Source organism: Monodon monoceros, unplaced genomic scaffold (assembly GCF_005190385.1).
Source record: "Monodon monoceros isolate NGI ecotype Baffin Bay Population unplaced genomic scaffold, NGI_Narwhal_1 Super_Scaffold_16, whole genome shotgun sequence".
NCBI lineage: Eukaryota > Metazoa > Chordata > Mammalia > Artiodactyla > Monodontidae > Monodon > Monodon monoceros.
Window position 1 is genome coordinate 91372683 of NW_021703772.1, and position 12529 is coordinate 91385211.

At 41.6% G+C, this 12529-nt stretch overlaps 1 pseudogene; it reads right to left on the reverse strand.

Moving 5' to 3' along the window:
• Positions 1-6578: 6578 nt before the first annotated feature.
• LOC114896591 overlaps positions 6579-12529 on the reverse strand; it is a 129459-nt pseudogene continuing 123508 nt past the window's right edge.

A 12529-nucleotide genomic window follows, 5' to 3' on the forward strand; every position in this document is an offset into this window, starting at 1 on the left:
GAACTGTCAGTATCAAGACACATGTGAATTGTGCTTCTCTGTGAAAAATATTTTTAGTATATAGTTTTTGTCATTGTGGACTTAAAGACATTTCTATCTTTTAACTTAGCTCTTCTATTCTGGTATTAAAAAGTTAGAATAGAAACACCCATTTTCATGGATTGCAAGCTCCTATGAATTGCAATTGAGCTCTTTCTCCAGCTGCTTTCAGTGGACAAAGGGAGTGTAAGATCTCATCCCAGATTCTAGTTTAATATACTCCAGCTGGGGTGGAGCAAGGGGGAGGAAATAAGAAGTGTGTCTACAAAATAGTTAAGTAACAGCACAAGCAGTTGGCTGTTTACAAGGTGGGCACTGTCAGTACTTTGGGGTTCAGAGATATTGCTGGGCAGATGTGGGGAGGAGTTATCATTTTTAAGAGGTGCTTCTGCAGGGCAAGAGAAAATGCTGGCTCCTGACACCTGTGCTCTGTGATAGTGGGCAAAATAACCTCCCAAAGCTTCCGCTGCTTCATCTATGGAATGAGCATAATGATGTCTCCCTCTTCTGGTGGTGTAAGAACTAAAGATAATACACACACACACACACACACACAGGAATACTACTCAGCCATAAAAAAAGAATGAAATAATGCCATTTGCAGCAACATGGATGGACCTAGAGATTATCATACTAAGTGAAGTAAGCCAGATAGAGAAAGACAAATACCATATGCTATCACTTATATGTGGAATCTAAAATATGACACAAATGAACTTATTTATGAAACAGACTCACAGACATACAGAACAAACTTATGGTTACCAAAGGGGAAAAGGGGGTGGTGGAGGGATAAGTTAGGAGAATGGGATTAGCAGACACAAATTACTATATATAAAATAGGTAAACAACAAGGTCCTACTGTGTAGCACAGGAAACTATATTCAATATTTTGTAATAAACCATAATGGAAAAGAATATGAAAAAGAATATATATATATATAATTGTATGTATGATACACGTATACATTTGAATCTCTTTGCTGTACACCAGAAACTAACACAACATTGTAAATCAACTGTACTTCAATTAAAGAAAAGGAACTAAAGACAATGTATGGACGGTGCCTATCACATGAAAATAACCAATAACTATGAGTTTGGTATCTTTATCTTTGACATGCAGTGTGGCTAGGGTGCCAAAGGATAGGTAGAATTCAGACACATACCCGAAGGTTTGAGGGGAAAAGGAGTAAACAACAGGAGTAGAAGTTCCTTGCTGACAGTCATGGGGTTGGGGAAATTTGGAATAAATATGAACATCCCAGGAGAGAGGGCACTGAACCCCAAACTAGTCGTATTTAAAAAATACACATAATATAAGCAGGAGTGGATCTTTTTTTTTAATCTTGAAGCTTATATAATTGGGTACCCTCATAAGAATTTTCATACAAAATTAGGTACAAATGTGTATTTCAAGTGGGGAAATAAATCACAACATATAACAAATTTTTAAAGGCTGACAGATTTCAGAAACATTACAAAATTTAGGAAAATAACACAATGTGATTGTGAACCAAAGAGGATATATAGCAGTAAATGGGACTGAAGTGTATTCTCTAACTAAAATTCCCATTATACAGATCCAAAATTGTCCCACTACTCCATCAACTCCTGACAAAAGGGGGTGTGTCAACAAGGGGAAGCCAAGGCAGAAAGACATGGCAGTCTTAATGGATGTGGATTAAAATATCTTACTTTTGCTAATTTTACAATAGAATATGACCACCTGAACATGGTGCTGGATTCAATGCCAGGGAGTACCCTCAGCGTTACGCCTCATTAACTTTGTGGCAAATTCACCTCTGCCTAGGTAAAATGGGAAAACCACTGGAGTGAGTCGTCAGGATTATCATTTAAGGAAGATGAATCTAGTGTTGTCATAGCTAGAAAAGCAACTGAGTATGGAGAGAACAACACTTAGAAGTCAAAAAGTTAGAGACATCAGAGAGAATATCAACACTTACTAGATGTCTGACAAGATACAGTGACAGAAAAGGAGGTGCCCAAGTGACAGGAAGGTTGAGAATATACACTAGAGGGTTTAGCAAGGAAACAGCTATTGCTTGTAAGAAAGTCTGTCCACTTTATATTGGCCATGGACCTCAGGAGGTAAGAACACCCAGTGGTTGAAGAAAAAGAAAAAAATGCCCCTTTTCTGGCCTGAATGACCACATCAAACATGGAAATAATATGACTAGTCATTCCAGTTCTTACAGTGGTTAGCAATCATGAGAAGTATGCCGTTCTCCTATGGCAGTACTATTTCCAGAGTCTAGGGGTACCCAACATAACCGAGACCCGGTTTTTAGAAGATTGCAAAGGAAAATACTCATAGCAAATAGAAGGTACAGTATTCTTGGCTACTGTGGGTATTCTTTGCCAGTCACCGAAAGAGAACTGTAGAAACTGGGATCCACCATGTGCAGAACTCCTTTTGCTCAGGTTAGAAGCCTTCTCCTTAAGTCTGATCCTGAATCCCAATCCCAGCCATGATGGGGGTGGAAGCTTATAGACAGCAAGAGAAAAAGTGTTTGCCCCTAGTGCCTCTGCTGAGCTAGCCCGTCCAGGAGCCTGGGTACTAGCCCCACCTGGCTTTCAGGTGAGATGAAGAGTGAGCATCCAAATTAAGAGGGGGTAGCTCGCTAAACCCAGGTAAGATGACCCCTCCAGCCATGGAAAGGAGAAGCAGAAGGGGACCACATCCATGTTCTGTCTCTAGTTGGCAGCTGGACTCCATTTGCCATCTTCCTGGGCAACGACGAACCTAGAGAATGATTCCAACTCCTTGGCAGCAAGTTTGTTTTTTCATCTAATCATCACATTCACTAACAGGCAGGCATTGTTATTCTACTTCACAGATGACCTAACAGGCTCCAAGGTCAGCTACTTTATCCAAGACTATGTAGCTACAAAGACAGCACCAAGCTAATAATAATTGTAAGTAGTTACGCTGTGTTAGCTCAGTTAATCATCACCACAGCACTCTGAGGTGATGCTATTATTACTAGTTCCTTTCCACAGGTGAGGCAGCTGAGGCATAGTGATGTCAGGTAGCTTGTCTGACGTCACCAGCTTATGAGAGGTGAGGCTGGCATTTGAATCGATGCTTTAGGTTCCAGAACATATGATATTCACCATGTGCTATTCTGCCTCTCCAAGATTGCAAACTGTGACTTCTGATTCCACAGCCATCCTTCTTCAGCTCATTCCATCACCCTGTCCCTCGATCACCTAAAGACAGAGAGGATAAATCTGTCCCAAGAATCAATAGGAGTGGTAGGAAGAGGAAGAAGCACTTGGAGGGAAGGTGATCAGTCCATTTTTGGAAATGTAAAATGGAGATTGGTGAATGTCCCCAAGGAAAAGGGGCCTTTAGGGATTTGTCCTAGAAATGCAGATGTGAGAGTCAGCAGCAGGAGGTAGTAGTCAGAGCCTTGAGATAGAATCCACTCGTGTATAATTATGTAATTAAAATAATGATACCTTAGAGTCATTTAGTATTTGATAATTTTCAAAACACTTTTATATATACCATTACATTTAATCACCTGCAATGTTTTTAAATGTGATTCGGAACCTGCTGCATATTACAAAAATGTTTGAATATGTTTCTATTCCAGAGATAAAAGAACAGAATGATACAGGAAGGTGAGGAAAGCAGCATGTGTTGAACTCATGCTGTGTGCCAGGAAATGGGCAAGGTGTTTATGCCATTATCTTACTTAATGCAACAACAGATTAATGAGAGCAAATCATGTCCTCACTTTACAGACGAGGAAACAAAGGCTCAGAACATTTAGGTCACTTGCCCAGCATCACACAACTAGCAAGTGTTGGGCCAGGCTCTTTCAGGACTGCCATCTAGCAGATGACACTGCCCAAATATATATTCCCACTTGTGGTGCCTCATAGTGTTCATTTATGAAGTTCTCTTTGTTCTGGACACATATCATTCACACATTCGTACAAAATAAATAGAATGAAGATTAGAGAATCTGTTCATCTGCTTGAAATTGTCTTCCACATGGACAGCCTTGTCTCTGGAATCAAGCAGTATCCCCATCATCGTTGCTATTTCTCATGTACCAAGACTTGCTGAATTAACACATTTTTATTTTCCTCTTCCTTTCCTCTCATATGCTTTACTATCTGTTTCCAGGATTTCTGTCGACCTTTAGAACTCATCAGTTTTGACCCTGACACCTGCTATGTCTCCTGTAAGCTCAGTCCCCAGTTGACCAAGCCAGATTGTTGACCACTGTTGCTAAGAGATTTAGGGGTCAGGAAGATCACTCAAACAGCATGACATCATAGTAGATCCAGATAGAAAAAGACCACCATGCCAACTTGAAGAAATGTGTTTGTTGGACCCCGTCTTCCCTGGGCCAAACCCTTTTCTGGGCAGTCTCTAGGCTGCATGTTCAAAGCTACTTGTCAAGCACCTAGAGCAAGGAGTCCTGGGTAGGGGCAGTATGATATAGTGGTTAAGACTAACAGCTTTGGGGTGAATCTTGTGTTCAGATCCTGCCCCCATTCTTTACCTACCTTGTAAGTTTGAATCATGCTTTTTAAGATATTTGAGACTCAGATTCCCCATTTATAAAATTGAGGAATAATATCTACCTCAGGGTTGTTACATGAATGAATGAATGTGAAACACTTGTTACCTATGAAGCACTCCGGGAGGCTGCTACCGCTACTATTACTTTTATCACTGAGAGTTACAGGCATAAAATTTTTGAAAAGTTATGGCCTGTTCGTAATGTTACTATAGCTGCCTAAGGGGCTAAGTGTGACGTAGACCAGTGGTCCCCAAACTTGGCTGCATATTAGAATCACCTGGGGAACTTTTCAAAATTCAGATGCCCATCTCACCCTGGTTTAATCAGAATGTCTGGATAAGGGAACTATAGGCATCCATAGTTTTCAAACATGCACAGGTGATTCCAATGTGCAGCAAAGTTTGGGAACCACTGATGTAGACAGAGTTGCTTTCAGTTCTTCCAACACCAATTTCAAGGACCAATGTCTCTCCATGCTCACCTCCACGGCCCAGCAAGGAAGGGCAGTGACCCCGGCTCCGCTGCTCTGCTCTGCTTTCTCCCCCTCCGTACATGTCCTCCATCAATGGAACCATTGCTGAGCCGATGGCAGAAGAATGTGACATGTTAAACAAAAAGCAGGTGGGGAGGTGTGGAGGCCGCAAGTTCAACAAAATCACAGATGAGGAATTTAGGGCTTTGGGGCTCCAAGATGATAAGAGCAGTTATTTAAATCCTAGCCTGTCCCTCTCTGGAGCCAGAGCCCTTTCAGTGCCCCCAGGATAATTTCACTCCCACTTTTGCTCCTGCTAATGGGCTAAAATGGAAAAATGCAGAGGAACTAATGAATAGGGAAATTAAAGGCTCTAGAGAGGATATTTCTGTGGAGATTGTCAAAGAGAAAGCCAGACACTAGTTAGAAGTGTAGGGATAGCTTTTAATCTGTAGTGACTGTTGCAAAAGCAGAGTCCAGCATGAACCGAACTCAACTTCTGACTTGTGACTGGGTGTCTGAAGGGGAGGATGAAGGATTAGCAGGGGGTGAGGGGGGGCTCAGTAGAGTCAGTGGAAAATGACAACAAGCTAGAAGGGGCTGGTCCACGTGAAACCCAACTGGGTTTGCTAACTGGAGCTTCTTGAAGTTGGATTCCTGCAGTCCCACAGAGCCCAGGAGGCAGGGGCCAAATCTTCAGGTGTTGGCTGGAACGAACAGTAAATTCTTTTAGCAGCCTTGAGTTCTCTTAGGCAGGCACTTTAATGGGAGCTAAGGTCACACTAGGGATGTGGCCTTGAGCTATTACAACCATGTTAGTGCTTGTTCAAGTCTTTATAGGCCAAGGTTAAGGTCTCGTGGAGAAGACGGCTCGGAGGAGCCTGGCTGGCGTTTGGTCAAGGAGGGTCTTTGGCAAGACAGAGGATTGGTGAGCGTTGTTTACAATCTTTCCTTCCCTTTGGTGCCTTTCTGCCATTCTGCACAAGTAGGGTTCAACATGTATGTAGCATGAGCTATGTAACCCAAGCAAAACAAGGAGCAAGGGCCTGACACCTAATGAAAGAGGTTTGATGTCAGGACCTCCTCTTGTTCAGCACTGACTCAGACCCCTTGTTCTTCTCCACTGTCCTCTCTGCTGCTTCTTATCAAACATATGGTTCTCTGCTCTTTGGCTTCTCTGCTCTTTTGGGGAGAATATGCCAAAAGGAAAGTGACAGATAGTCAAAGAAGCCCTCACAGTAGTGATGGTCCTGGCCTTTGAGGTCTCAGCCCATTTGTCAAGATCTCGCAGCCCCAGGGCCACAGAAGCTGCACGTTGCCATGGCAACACAAGTACAACTGACCTTTCCTGGACTCCTGGAAGTATTTTTTTAGGATTGGAAAGGAAAAAATGCAGAAAAGGAAGAATGCAAGCCAGGTTATTCCGTAAACCATCACTACACATCCAGATGGGAAAAGCTATCACTTACTTAACCATTTGTTTTAAGCATGCTATAGTCTGGTCAGCGTAAGTGCCATTCTCCTGAAACTGTGGCATGATGGAGAAGGATGTACGTGCTTGTACCAGACTCTGTGGGTGGCATTGCAGCTCCGACACTTACTAGTTGGCTGACTTTGGTGATTGCTTCTCTCTGCATCAGCTTTCGATCTGTAAAATGGGATAATAAGCTTGTGATTATTATACAATTAATATGTATAAAGTAGTTAAAACAGTTCCTGACATATAATAAGCACCTTTAAGTATTTGTCATCGTTATCCCGAAGTTTCCAATACCCTTCCACTTGTTTTTCTCCCTGGCAAGAATTTACACTGTGAATTACGGATTTTTCTTGAAATTTATTTCTGTGACTCAGACCCACTTCTGTCTTCTGGTTTCCTCTCCTTCTCCATGTTCTTACTCTTTCCTCCTTCCCACTATCCACCCAAATTCGACTATCTCAACATTTTGTTCATGGCCATCTTTCTCTTGATTGCTATATGTTCCCTTCAAACAACTTCAGTTTCTCCCTGTAGTTTCTCTCATGATAGGGTAGGCAGGGTTTCTCTCTGTCCGTGCCTTCAGATGGAGCTTGAGATCTGGTCTTTTGTTTGGAACTTGTGTATTTATTTAGTGGTTGATTAGCTTTGACGTCAGAAAGACTTTGTTGTTTGGGCTTTGATAGATGAACGGTATAATTAGCAAATCACTTTAATTTCTCTAAGTCTTCATTTTCCTCCCAATAAAACAGGAGGTAATAATAATAGTTTCTAGTGCATAGAATAATTATAAGCACTACATGGATATTTTATAGCAACTGCTTGGCAGAGTGCCTGGTGTACAGAACGTGTTCTAGGTATTCTGGCTGACTTCTCAAATCTCACGTGTCTAAAGCCCAGATTATTGCCCACTTCTCACAAAACCAGCTCTTCTTCTAAATTTCTTAATACTCTTAATGATACTGTCATGTTCTTAGTCACCTGTTTTCATGAGTTGAGTCATCCTTGACTCTTCCCTCTTTTTCACTCCTCTGATGGGTCAGCAAATTCTGTTGACCTTCGCTATTCAGGTTCTTGGCTAATATCTACACTCCGTCCCCCATTTTCATTGTCATTGTCCTATATCTTGTTTGGTGTAATTCAGTAGTCTCCTCAATTATCTCTTTGATTTCAGAGCCCCACTACCTATATTAGTATCAGCAATTGCTACTGGCAAAATCAGGACACGGAGTGTTAAAGGCCTGAACAGGATGAATATGTGTGTGTGTGCGTGCACGCGTGTGTGTGTGTGTGTTTACAGTTTTAACACTGAATGTTCTTTCTCTTTCCATTATGTCACAAACCCCATTACTTCCTTTACTCTTTTATTCTGTTTGGCGCTTGAAGATTTTTGGATTTGTCACATCTGTTAATCCACTTAATTCCAATCCTTTGATGATATAATAAGCAGAATTGCCCCCAAAGTAACCCTGGCAGCTAGCTGGGACTTGCGACCTCCATCAAAACTCAGCCTCCCATATGGTTTCCTCTTTCCACAGAGGATACAGCAACACCTCATAGGTCCCAAGGGCTCCAGATCAAGGCTATCTGCCTTCCCCAGATGCTTCCTATAAATACCTGGCACCACAAATTCAGACTCAATATGACTAGGTAGTCTGAGCATTTACCCACTGTGATGCTTAATTTTATGTGTCAGCTTGACTGGGCCATGAGGTACCCAGATTAAAATTATTTCTGGGTGTGTCTGTGAGGGTGCTTTTGACTGAGAAGAATATTTGAATCAGTGGACTCAGTAAAGCAAATGGCCCTCCCCAATATGGAGGCATCACCCATTCTGTCAAGGGCCTGGAGAGAACAAAAAGGCCGAGAAAGTAGAAATCCCTCCTTTTTGATTCCTGCCTGGTTGCTTGAGCTGGGACATCAGTCTTCTCCTGCCCTTGGGCCGGGATTACACCACTGATTTTCCTGGGTTTCCAGCTTGCAGATGGCAGATAATGGGACTTCTCAGCCTCCGTAATCACATGAGTCAATACTTCATACTGAATCTTTATATATATATATATATATATATATATATATCCTATGGATTCTGTTTCTCTGGAGAACCCTGACTAATACATCCACTGATGGGCTAGTTTCCCATACTTATCCTGTAAGAAGTGAGAGTAACAGAGGAAAGTAATCTGATGACTGGTGCATAGAAACTGGGCAAGTTCAGCACTGCCTTGACCCCAATACAATTCTCTGCGGCATGAAGGGAGTACCGGGGACTCCCTGGCTTCTTTTCCCTTGCTTACCTTTGGCTTATGGAAGCTTCCCAGTGACTCCTTTTCCTTAATCCATACCACGTGAAGCTGTGAACTTGGTCCTGAACCCAGATGTATTAGAGGAGGGAACGCAGAGGTGACCTAGCTTGCCACAGCTACCTTTTAGTCTATCATGTAGAGTTCATTATAACCCTGTGACCAGCTTTTCTCTCCAGATGTTTCCACCATTAGTCCTTCGGGTTGACCTTCTATGTACACCAGGGACTTGCCCTTTTAAATCACCACCTTATGGTTTGCTGCCTCTACCTTTAGTAAGTTCCCACCCCACTCCTAACTCCTCCTACAGAAATCCTGCCCACATCTAATTTGAAGGCTACCTTCTCTACAAAAGCTTCCCTTACAGACTAGTTCAGAGCTGTCTTCCCTTATACATTCTTTTTCAGACCATCCTTGCGGGATATAACCCACAGTGCCTTGGGTTGTAAATATTTGGACATACTGTTTTAAACCTCCTTATCCATCAGATATAGGACTGCTGTTGCTTCTCATTGTACATCCCATAATCAGCACACACTGCTTGAAGTAGTCAGTAAATGTGTGGTAAAACAGGGCTTCTGTGTCATAGCATACATGAAGAAAAAGATGGGCCTTTGAAATGTTGGGGGCTTTCAAAACTAACACAGAGGTTTTCTTGAACTGTAAAGGCTGCACAGGCCACTGATTTACTGAATGCAAACTACAACTACAGCCTTGCCCTGCTATTCTGACTCACTGGAGATATGTCTTCCAGGTCTGAGTGCCTGAGAAGTACTCTGAAATTGGTTTTTATTTGTTGTCTTTCTTAGCTGTACACAGTGAATAGCCCTGATATTTTTATTTGATTGTGTTTGGCCTTTAAATTACTCTCAAGCAATTTGGCTGGACGTGGGACCTCATTTCCTAACCGGCCTGCTTATCAATAAGCCAGCTGTTTTCTGTATATAGACCACCACACCTATTTTACTGTGTGACTGTCTTTTTTATTCAAATATATTTCAAATATGAGTGAATACTTGAGAAGAAATCTGCATGATAAAATATCTTTCATCTTATTTAAGTAAGCCTTTATCAAAAGGGTGTAAAATTTCTGGGTGTGATGTCAAAAGAATATAGGTGTTTGACATAAGCCCTACATCCTCTAAGTATTGGCTTTTTTCTCCCACAAGATGTTCCGGATACTTTAAAATACATTTTTAAAATTTGTGATCTTTGGACTGATTTATTGTGGCCTAAAATAGGGATGAGTGGAAAGCAAAGCTATCTATACTTGTGTTCTGACCAACAGCTAGTTTTTGACCAAAACCAAGTGGACATAACATAACTAAAAATTGCAGAGGAACAACTTCCACTCCCAATCAAGAGTAGCAAGATTGAATTTCTCTCTATATGGACTGAATGTATGTGTTTCACTAAAATTCATATGTTTAAGCCCTAACCCTCGATGTGATGGTATTAGGAGGTGGGACCTTTTTAAATGAGGTCATAAGAATAGGGACCCCCTGATGGGATTAATGTCTGTTGTAGGGCAGAGATATTGAATAATATTCTCCAAACTGAGAAGGAACTTTAAGACTGGAAAAATGAAGCAGGCAACTCTGTGAAATGCAATTCTGAAGTTTATTGTGGGTAACTCACATACAGGCAGGATCAGTTGGACTGCAATCTAGAAGCATTTACAGCTGTATTCTACACCACCAAAAGGGGTACAAGGGGATTTAAAAGGGCCAAAGCTAAAGACAGGATCTGACTACTAAGGGAGAATCATATTCACACCAATGGGAACCAGGGGTTTTTCCTCCCCCGAGGTAACCATCTGCATCAGCAAAAGGCATTCTTCCAGCTTTCATATCAACTGAAGGCTCATTCCTTGTGAGCAGCTCAGTCATGCAGAAAGGGCAGGGGATAGGGCTGTGGGACCTAAGATGGAGCTAACAAAATGGAGTCAGTGAGGTTCAGCCACACAGTGTCCTTATAGGAAAAGGAAGAATGACCAGAGCTTGCTTACTCTCTCTATCCCCACTATGTGAGAACAAAGCAAGGAGGCAGCTGTCTGCAAGCTAGGAAGAGAGTCCTCACCAAGAACTAAATACAGGGAATTCCCTGGCGGTCCAGTGGTTAGGACTTGGTGCTCTCACTGCTGGGGCCTGGGTTCCATCCCTGGTCAGTGAACTAAGATCCTGCAAGTTGCGTGGCACAGCCAAAAGAAAAAAAAAAAAAAAAACTAAATCTCTTGGCATCTTGATGTTAAACTACCCATCCTCCAGAGCTGTGAGAAATAAATGTCTCTTTTTGAAGCCATCCAATTTATGGTACAGAGCTAAGACACTCTCCTGTCTTAAACAACTAAAAAAGATAAAATATGTGAAGTGATACTTTTCAGATATTGAAAAATAGAGAGTGCAGACCACAAAAGACCCTGAATAGCAAAAGCAATCTTGAGAAAGAAAAATGGAGCTAGTGGAATCAGATGCCTTGACTTCAGGCTATACTACAAAGCTACAGTCATCAAGTCAGTATGGCACTGGCACAAAAACAGACACATAGATCAGTGGAACAGGATAGAAAGCCCAGAAATAAACCCACACACCTAAGGTCAATTAATCTGTGACAAAGGAGGCAAGAATATACAATGTAGAAAAGACAGTCTCTTAAATAAGTGATGCTGAGAAAACTGGACAGCTACATGTAAAAGAATGAAATTAGAACATTCTCTAAAACCAAACACAAAAATAAACTCAAAATGGATTAAAGACCTAAATGTAAGACCAGACACTGTAAAACTTCTAGAGGAAAACATAGGAAGAGCATTCTTTGACATAAATAGCAGCAGTAACTTTTTGGATCTTTCTCCAAAGCAAAGGAAATAAAAGCAAAAATAAACGAATGGGGGACTTCCCTGGTAGTGCAGTGGTTAAGAATCTGCCTGTCAATGCAGGGGATGTGGGTTCGATCCCTGGTCTGGGAAGATCCCACATGCCACAGAGCAACTAAGTCTGTGTGCCACAACTACTGAGCCTGCACTCTAGAGCCCGCGAGCCACACTTAACTGACACCATGTGCCTAGAACCCATGCTCCACAACAAGAGAAACCACCACAGTGAGAAGCCCACACACTGCAATGAAGAGTAGCCCACACTCGTCACAACTAGAGAAAGCCCACATGCAGCAACAAAGACCCAACGCAGCCATAAATAAATAAATAAACTAATGGGACCTAATTAAACTTAAAGGCTTTTGCACAGCAAAGGAAACTAAACAAAATGTAAATACAACCTACAGAATGGGAGAAAATATTTGCAAACAATGGGACTGACAAGGGATTAAGCTCCAAAATATACAAGCAGCTCATACAGTTTAATAAAAAACAAACAACCCAATCAAAAAATGGGCAGAAGATCTAAATAGACATTTCTCCAAAGAATACATACAGATGGACAATAGGCACATGAAAAGATGCTCAACATTTCTAATTATTAGAGAAATGCAAATCAAAACTACAATGAGGTATCACCTCACACCAGTCAGAATGGCCATCATCAAAAAGTTTACAAATAATAAATTCTGAAAAGGATGTGGAGAAAAGGGAACTCTCCTCCACTGTTGGTGGGAATGTAAATTGGTACAGCCACTATGGAGAACAGTATGGAAGTTCCTTAAAAAGCTAAAAATA